Here is a 9,921-nt window from a genome sequence, read left to right on the forward strand (position 1 = left end):
AAACCCAAACCTCAACCCTATCAACTGTACAAAACCATGCAACTTCACATAGATTATGTGTATTTGGGGGTGCCTCCTCACCTGAAAAAAAAAAAACTGCACAGGGTATGAACACAGGACTGATGGCAAATGAAAAAGTGATAAAAATAGTCATGCATGTGTTTTACAATAATAGCCCACCTCCTTTTCACCAGAGTAAAAATACAGAGTCAGCCTGTGATGGCATTCACTAGAAACATGCAAGGAATTGTAGTTCTGAAAGTGATCCTGTATTCCAAGTAACTATTCTGTATGAGAGCACAACCCAGATGGGGCTCAAGCAGGGGTGAGTCCCCAAGGGAAAATCTGCCTGTGGTTAGAGGGCCTGACTCTCTGTTTTGTAGGAACCTTGCTCCTGCCTATCCCTTAAGCTGCGGGGGTCCAGGGATAGGACTTAGCATGAGAATAAAAAGCTGCCTGCACACAAGAGAAAATGAGCAAGAAAGGAAACAGCAGGCAATACAATCTCTTTTAATTAGGTGTGAAATCCAGTCCTTTCTCAATCAGGAGAGCAAAAGGATATAGAAAATGAGACTAGTGCAAGGGTGAGGTGCTATAGAGGGGGATGGGAATCTGAAGTCTGTGACTTGGGAGGAAAAACCGACTCTCAAATTAAAACCAATATAAATTTTGGTCAATCAATAAGTCCAAGTTAAATGGCATCGCTGGAAAGCCCTTGAGCTTTCAACCTGGAGCACCAGGCCCAGACAAGATGATTGGGTCAGTAAATGAATTAGGGTTAGCAGTAGTCAGGCCTCTTATGCTTTTCCATATTGTGTCTTGTTGCCCTGGGTATACGGAGATTGATCTTTCATGTATCAGGAGATTAATGATGATCTGTTCCATGTTGGTGCTGCTTGCCAAGCTGATTCCACTGGGAAAGAGCTAGCTGTCTCTGGAGAAAGGAAAGATGCATTTTGTGAACTCAGCCCGCTTACCCTCCAAATTCCCTGCTGGGGGTAAGGCCTCAGTTGCATCTACTGCACCTACTTATATGTGCCAAGGGGGCCTTACTAAGGCCATGCGTTGTAGGAGGCATAGAGATTTCTTGTCCCCAGGTTCCATCCAGAAAAATGGGTCTGTGCCTGCCTTCCCTCCCTCTCTATTCTCATTGGCATCTTTACTGTCTCTGGATGTGGCTGGGAACACTGGGGAACTCACATATGCAGGTGGAAGGGCAGGCAGAATACAGACAGAGCATCCTGGCACCACACACCTAGCATATCCCAGCTGTCATTACCTCTGTAGTGGGATCATGGAAGGGTCAGCAGCTTATAGGAAGGAGAGTTGTACAGTTTTACTTACCCATTTTTGGGTGAGAAGAGAAATATTTTGGGCCGTTTCTCAATGAGCATTCTCCTTTATCGTCCAGATTATTTAAACACAGTGTGGAGGAACCATCCAGGATTTCAGCACATGTTTTTAGCCATTGGTAACAGAATTCTTCTCATAAAACATAACTCAATTGCTGAAGATTCAGAAATTTGTTTCTAACATGTTTTCAGGAATATACTACTTATGAAAGTTGGGACCTGCCTAAATGTGCTTTTATAGTCATTGCTTATTATTTTAGCAGGACAAAGAGATTAAAATTATTTAAAATATTTACAATACCATTCTATTTACGATCTCAATTCTGTAGTTGGGTATATCCTTAATATTACTTGAATTTTCATTCATTCATGGAACATTTCCTAGAGAATATTTAAAATTTGGGCTTTAGGGGATATATACAGTTCTCATGAATGAACATGTTCATACTTCCATAGGAATAAGGTCAGTGACTTTCATTAAAATCTCAAAGATGTCTTTGTTTCCCCCAAATTAAGACCCACGTATTGAGATTTAGGTATCCCTTTTTAAACTGCTCTTAACTGCTTTCAATAATTAAAACCTCTAAAACCGATGCAAGTTTCATGATTACTATTCAGTGCATCATGTCTGTTAAGCTGATATTTCCCATTTACTTAAGTTGAGCTGATACTATTTTGTACGAGAAAGTAAACGATCTTACCCAAAGTGACATAAGTTACTTTTCAGAAGAGAATGATTTTTTTTAAAAAAAGGATTGAAAGAGAAGAAGACATAAATGTAGATAATAAACTACTACTGCTAACAGAAATCTGGAGGATTATGACAGTCATATAGTTTTCAACTGTTGAAGCCAGCTATTATGTAGCAAAATTTGGTTTGAATCAGGTTTTTATCAGAAGAGATACCCTTTAACAGTTAACACAAATCCATAGGAGAATTAGGAAACACTCTTCAATGTTTTTTGCCTATTAAAATTTAGATATTGTATGATTTGAATAGAAAATAAATACAAACTCAATATACACATCTAATCCAGCCAACAAAATAGTGTTCACTTGAAAGCTCTGTAGTACTTCTAATGGGTAGCCTGCCTTTCTTTTTTCCTCTCTACTTTCCTTGTTTCTGCTGTTATATCATTACGTTTCACTAAGCTTCAAGAATGAGGAACAGGGAGGCAAAACTGTGAACTAGGAAAGCATTTGTCCCATGATTCTCAGGCCCATTCCCGCATCTTGACTTATCCTTCCATTCCTGATTTCCTTTCCTCTCTTTACTTCACCAAAAAGTAAGAGCTTTATACTTTATCTAAGGTTGACAATAGATTTACGTTATTAGTGGGATTTTCAGGTGCAAAGGAAAAAGTAATTCCAGAAAAGCCTTTTCCCTTGGCATTAGAGGCTCTCACAGTTTCCCCTGGTTAGCTTTGGCTTGCCTGATTTCAAGTTAACTCTGCTCTTGTCTCCAAGAAGGGATGAGGACAACATGCCTGGTTATATGTGTAAAATTGTAAGTACAACTGACTTATGAAATTGCTTTTGGGGTCACTTGAATTTTTACAAATTCATTATTGAAACATTTACTGAGAACACCCCAGTATAAATGGACCCAGAAAGGTATAGATGATCTGAAATCTACAGCAATGGAAGAAATTCATTCACAAGGACCTTTGATATTTGAAACAAACATTCATCATCAAATTCTCCCAGACCTCAGTGCTCAGGGAAAGCCGTGTTCTGCTTTTATCTTTTTGGGCCCTGTGACTATCATAATTGATCATGTTTCCCTCTTGGCTCTGTTTACTAGGGATCTCAGAATCAAAATTTAGGCCATATTTTAGCAAGGATGTAGGACCTTATGGTATGTTTTCTATGAAAACTTTTCAACGACCTCATTTCTTTCTTTCATTTTTATTTTAGATTTGGGGGTACATGTGCATGTTTCTTACATAGACATAATGTGTAGTGGTGGGGATTGGCCCATTCCCCAGATACTGAATACTGTGCCCAACAGGTAATTACTGAACCCTAATCCCCTTCTCACCTTTCCCATAATTTACCAGCCTCGTTATATTATCAATTCCTGGTTTTACCTCTTTTCTGAGTTCTTTTTTTATAGTTATATATAAGTGTATTTCCTACCTATTTATCTATAAATTGAATATTCTTTTAAGCCAATTTAAATCTCTTTAGTTATGGGGTAAAAGTATCATCAACTGATTGACAAGTAATTGAGCATCAACTTTATGAAACCATTTTAACCATAAGTTAAAACTTCAGTATTGAGTATTATCAAGCTTTAGGAATTTCTATACTTTGAGCATCTGATCCTAGTGAGATAAAATATTGAAATTTACTTTCTTATAGTACAGCTGGTGAAAGCTAAGTTTTAACTCTGTGAACAAAGGCATTTGACAGATAATTCCAGACAACATTCTGAAAGACACTTATGCCCTTATTCCAAAGTTGAAATAAAATGGCTTCTTGAGGAGGGAAGACCTGCTGGGACTAAGAAGAAAAGTCAGTAAAATCTGAGTTTGATGCCTTTAAATCCTCTTATATTGTAAACCTTTGAGACATCTTTTAGGAGTTTCATTTTTTTTTTCTTCCCTCTGAAGTGCTTTCCTTACAAATTTAGCTGCTGCCCTATTGTAACCTTTTCCTTTGTTCACTAAATCTGGGGAACAAAATACAGAGATGCTACATCCGTGGGTGGGATACAAAAACGAACAAAAGGATCCACTTAAATTTACAGAGTTGTGCAGTCTGAACTTGGCTTTGGAAAGACCTTAAGAAGGATCTACATATTCAAATGCACTGTTAATAAGTTAGATCCTTTATTTTGCCTGAAAATAAATTTTAAATTAAAAAAGTCATTATATAAAAACCAGCATCTTCTCACTTAATAATCTGTTCTTCTTGGTCTCCATGTCATCATGCACTTATTTAATAGGAAAAACAAATTTTTAACTTCAGTGAGTTCAAAGACTCAGTATAACTCCCAGGAATGACATTCCTTTGGAAAATATCATCAACTGGTGACGAGTTATAGTTAGGTAAGAAATTAACTTTTTGGCTCTGGGAAACTTTCATCTGGACTTCAATGAGTGAGAAAACAGAACCCCATAGTGTCATTTTAAAAAAGCTTTCTGACTAAAATTATCATACAGTTTCTTATTCACAGGACCTCCTTTAGTCCTCTGGTGCTGTGCTGTTCCGAAACTGCTTTTGAAGCAGGTCTTCAAACTGATGCTCAAATTTTCTTTTTGCTTGAGTCTTACTGGAAAAAAATGTTGCTTCCAACATGATGACTGGTTTTCAAGAGTAGCTCTGGTTGTTGGCAGGAAGGGGCTGCAAGTTTTCTCTAGGCAAAGTGTGGACTTGAACCATGACAGATCATTTCACTGAGGAGTGAAGGCCTTCTAACCCAAAGCAACAAGGAAAAGCCAAGAAAAAAGGTAAATCTGCTTTGTTAGATGACTGGTTAAAATGGAAACATAGAAGTGATGTGTGTAAATCAGTTTAAGAAAGTAGCTGAAACTTATCTGCCTACCTATGATCTGATCTCACTTCATTGATTTAGTTGGATTTGATTTTCTCAGTTTTATTTAAAATAAAATCTCTGTGTTAACCCAAGAGGTTGGTTATTTTGTCTTCCTGTACACGTATTACATTCATTTTTACTTGTCTTCTGCTAAATTTTCCCCCAGCTCTGAGATTACTGTGCTTTCTCTACTCACCAAATCTTATGTACCCTCATGAAACCTATTCAAGGTTCTTCCCTCTCTGTGAATATTTCTACCGGAATCCATCTGGAATTCACTCTTTTCTTCGTTTCGACTGGCTGATGAGGTAATACACTGAGACTTTAGTTTCTAGTTTGTTCCCACTGAATTAGAAAACTTTCATAATGATAAGGTACCACCCAATTCCTTCAATTGGCAGGTAAGAAAGGCCAATGACATTTATGGACTCCCTTCCCTGAGGGATTTGTGATTTCAGAGCCCATTAAGTTCTAAAGAAGAAGATTTAAAACAAAGGGTTCTTTCCTAATCTAGGTCCTGTAAAGTTCTAAAGAAGAAGACTTAAAACAAAGGGTTCTTTCCTAATCTAGGTCCTGTAAAAGAAATTATTAATCTGGGCTCTTTTTGGGGTTAGGAGGGGTAGACAGGTGTTTTAGAGTTACATTGGGATATCATTACAGGGGAGACAAATAATCAACTTCCCCTCAAGTGGGAAAGGGTCCAAGGACTCTACTTGCACACAACTCCAGTTGGGGTTCTTGATTGGCACACTTCTGGAGATTGGACTAAAAGGCACTTCTGTGAGAGGAAGTGATTATTTGGGGACTGGGTCGACCATCTGTAGAAAGGACCACTATTAAGGTATTCTATAAACCCAATGAACACAGTAGTGCCTGGCAGTCAAGGACCAGGCTCAATGGCATCTTTGTAGGGTAGTCAGGCAATGTCAATAATGGAGACCACCATCGACTAAGAATCTGACCTCTCCCCAGATTTCATGAGTCTTGTGCCACTCTAGGGAGAGGAAGGGAGTCCTGAAATTTGGCTGTATTTATTGCCAACTTGATGATGGGTCTTGGGTTGAATTTTCTTTAACAAAAAAAAAGGAAAATGTTTCTTGTACCTGAATATGGAGGAATAATCTGAACTTCCTACACATGTACCACATAATTTAGTTCTAAACCATATATTATTGTTTCTCTTTTTTTTCCATTTGTGCCTGTCTTATCTCTATAAGAAGACTCAGCTTCCTGAAGTAATAAACTGAGTAAATTGCCTTGTTATAACTGTAAATACAAATAGACAGCTGGATTTCTCACAGCGTCCAGCACATTTCTTTACAATGAATAGGTTCTCTTGAGTTTGGTCACCTCTCCATTGCACTTCATAAACATGCTGACAATAAGTGGGCACCTCAGGGTGCACTTCTTTTTGAGGCTTGTCTCCATGTTGTAGTCCCAAGAGGTCTTCCCAGTCCCTGAAGTTCTGTATCATGCTCTTTCTGCACTTTACTTCCCCACCTAGCCACAGTTCTATTCTCAACATGGATTTAAGGTCCAAGGAAATTGGTTTATAATGCGCTCACTGAGCTCCCCACAAACTCTGCTCATTCACTTATGATTTCTGACACATGCCATACGGTCCCTATCTCCCTGATTCCATTTCTCCCAGGAGACAGCTCACTGCGTCGTCCTGTCAGCTGAAGCTCCATTGGAACCCAAAGCTGAGCCACTTTTTGTAACCAAAAATGAGGAGAAGCAACCAATCTGTGATGTGATATAAAAACAGTCAGGCCAAATTCCCATCACTCTTGCCTAAGTTTGGGAGGCTAAACTGCTTGGTAACAGATGCTACGGAAATATCTATCAATCAGCGTTGATAACGGGTATTTATATTTGCGTTAACAGTGTCAAGGATTATTTAGAATATTTTCTCATAGTGGCCACTGGGTGTCCTCATTTACAAAGTAAATATGCAATATTTCGTGAAGGTCACCAGAGAAAATAAAAAACACTAGTTTTCTCTTTGGCCTTTTACAGACTGGGTATAAATTTATTGCTGACCTCACAATTAGGTTATATATTAATACTGTTTAAAAACCTCCAGGTCAAACTGTTAAAATTTATAACCAAAAGTAACGTATTCAGGGTCCAGACATGAATTTAAAAGGCTGTTTCCTCCACAGAGGGGACTGTGATCCAGCTATGAGAACGAGTCCTTATTCATTTGAAAATTGGCATGGGATTTTGACTATCTGCCGAGACAGCCAACAGAGAGGAGCTGAGAAGGTCTTAATTTATTCTTGAAAGAAAAGAGAACACCAATATCTCCATGGGATATTTGTTAGATTCTGTTTTTATCTCAACTTTTCTGAAAACTAATTAAAAATAATAATGAGGGAGATAAAATATGTCCTTTGCCTGAGAAATCTGAAATAATGTGAAAAACAGTACAATGAGCCAGGTCAGTATAATGATTATCAATCATTTCACATTTAAAGACAAAGAATTAAGTTATTCCTTTGTGGATCAGTTATCCCACCTGTAAAATGAAGATGCATATGCTTCAATGGGATGTCGTGGAGACACACACTAGGATATGGAGGCACACAGGGCTTCGAGGAAGAGAAACTGCACACGAGATAGATTTAAGGCATTACTCATATTCTAACTGTGGCTGAATCACAGCTGTGTATGACTTGTCCCTGCTGGTAGACAGAAGTCACGGCCAGAGCTCACACAGCCAACAAATATGCACTGATTTGTTGCTCCAAGACACTGAATGTGACACACTGCTTGGAAATCACTTCGTGCTCCCTAAAGTGAAGCTCTGCATTTCCAGGATTGTCATTGTCTCTAAATGCATGCTTATATACGTCTCTGATGAGATTCTTCCCTCGCACGGTAAAAAAAGGCTTTCTGCTCCCTCCCCTTGCAAATTTCTCAACTCGAGGTACAGGACTAATGAATCGATAGCAGTACTCGGTCTTTAAATGTCATATATAGTCAACTAGCTAATCCTTTTCAAAAGTAGACTTTACTATAATACATATTTTTCACTTGTGTTCATCCCAGCTTAATTATTATTCTCTGGCATGTCATTTCAGTATATAAATTATCAATATGATTTTGTGTCATAACCAACAACATATACAGACTATATCAGGGAAGCCAGGAAGCTCTATGAGGCTTCACTGCCTTTCAGAAATGTTCTGTATCTTATTGGCTTTGCTTAATTGCCTTTTCTGTTTTTAAAGGACCACCCATCAATGCCTCTAGTACAACAACCTGCAACTCTTAATCAACAGTTAAATCCACAACAATACACAATAGCCAGGTCACTTTCACCCTGAGCTTGTACTGAAGGCTCACGATGTAGTCAGAGTGTCTGGAGAATTGTCTCATTTCTTCTAAAAACCCTTAAATTCCTTGGATTTATAGTATTTTCCAACTCATTAATTAGTAGATTCATTTTTGAACTACTGTAACCCTGGAGACACATATCTGCAGAGCCCTCCCGACTGTATTTTACCCTTGGCCTCTTCTCCTTTTGGCTTCCTCAGTTTGCTCCTTTAATTTCACTTTTAGAGCTTCTCGAGGCTGGGTGGCTGAACACCACACAGCACAGGCCTTATCTGATGTGCCGGCGCCTGGTGTGGTCTAAGACACACTAGTGTTTTGTTCTTGAAGTACAGGACTGATGTTCTGAAACCTAGACTCCAACACAAAGGAGATCATTAGCTCGTTTTAAGTGTCTCTTTTCTTCCCTCCCGGCGTCCTCCTACCCACCCCAATACTTCCTTAGTCCTGTGCACTGGCAGCAGATGGCAACCATATTCCAAAGCTGAGCATATACAAAACCGTGCCATGGAGAACAGAGTGGCTTCAAAGTTAGCCTTTCTATTCAAGTGGGATGGCGGAGACTTCTGGAGGAGTGAACTCATCTCTCATTCATTTAATCCTCTATTCATTCGGCCAGGAATTTGTTTTCCTACACATCCTTCTACTGTCCAGCCAGTTGAAGGAGGGTGGGCATGAGACAACTCTCTGGAGGGCCCTTCCAGCAGGAGGGCACTAAGATTTCTGTGCCAAGCTCTTGTTTCCCTGGCCGCTCTGCCTAATGCTGATTGAATCACGCCATTCCCGGGAGAGGAGCTGGGGAGCACAGTGTGTGGGGGGTGGATTTCTCAAGAACTGTATCCTTGCTAGACTGACAGTCACATGCTGTATTCCCCAGACAAAGATTAGACCCAGGAAAAGGATGAAACAAGGAGGAGGGTGTGGGGTTGCAGAAGACTCTGCAGGATGTTACAGAAATGGGAGGTGGGAGTGGGGAAACCTTTCCTTCTTGTTGTTTCAAGGTTTGCTAGAGCTTTCGCCTAATCATCTGTTTGAGCATCTTGAAAATAAGTATCTATTTCCACGATATCTATCAAAAACAGGCACCAGATTATGCTACAAAGTTGACCTGCCATATTGCTATTAGAATCAAAACATGTAGCAGCCTACATCCAAAACAAAGCTTTTCTTTTTCCCTGGCATAAAAACCAGAGGGTATCTGTGATGCACTTTGTTTTGTATGTCTGCAGAAAGAAAAAAAATCAGGTAAGAAATCAGTACTTATACTTTCATTAATGGGCAAAATGCTCACTAATACATTATACCCTTACTTTTGCTCAGTTCTCTCTACCACATTCATTTATTCATTCAACAAACATTTGCTAAGCACCTACTCCTCCTGTGGCTAAGCACTTTGCTGTGTGCTAGGATTGCAGCCAAGCACAAGGGAGACAGGATTTCTGCCCTCATGAATTCTTCCACCTGGATAAAAATATTTAACAATTAAACTGCTAGAATGTTATTTGAGGAACAGGAATAAGTTATCTTACCTAGCAATTCTTCTGAATCTTTCTTACACGTATTTCTTGAGGCTCCAGACTCCTTTAACCAGGAAGTTCGGTCTTAAATCTCGCTTTTTCTACTGTTATATTCATTCCTTTCTTGGCTACAATGTTGAGAGTTCAGATTGCAATTGCTACCATTGGGGGG

At 39.1% G+C, this 9,921-nt stretch overlaps 1 protein-coding gene across 2 annotated transcripts in view; it reads right to left on the minus strand.

The window, feature by feature from the left end:
• ZBTB20 (zinc finger and BTB domain containing 20) overlaps positions 1–9,921 on the minus strand; it is a 118,388-nt gene that overhangs the window by 17,676 nt on the left and 90,791 nt on the right. The window lies entirely within an intron of this gene.

The sequence above is a fragment of the Carlito syrichta genome, unplaced genomic scaffold (assembly GCF_000164805.1).
Source record: "Carlito syrichta isolate Samal-C Ts95f unplaced genomic scaffold, Tarsius_syrichta-2.0.1 Scaffold308815, whole genome shotgun sequence".
NCBI lineage: Eukaryota > Metazoa > Chordata > Mammalia > Primates > Tarsiidae > Carlito > Carlito syrichta.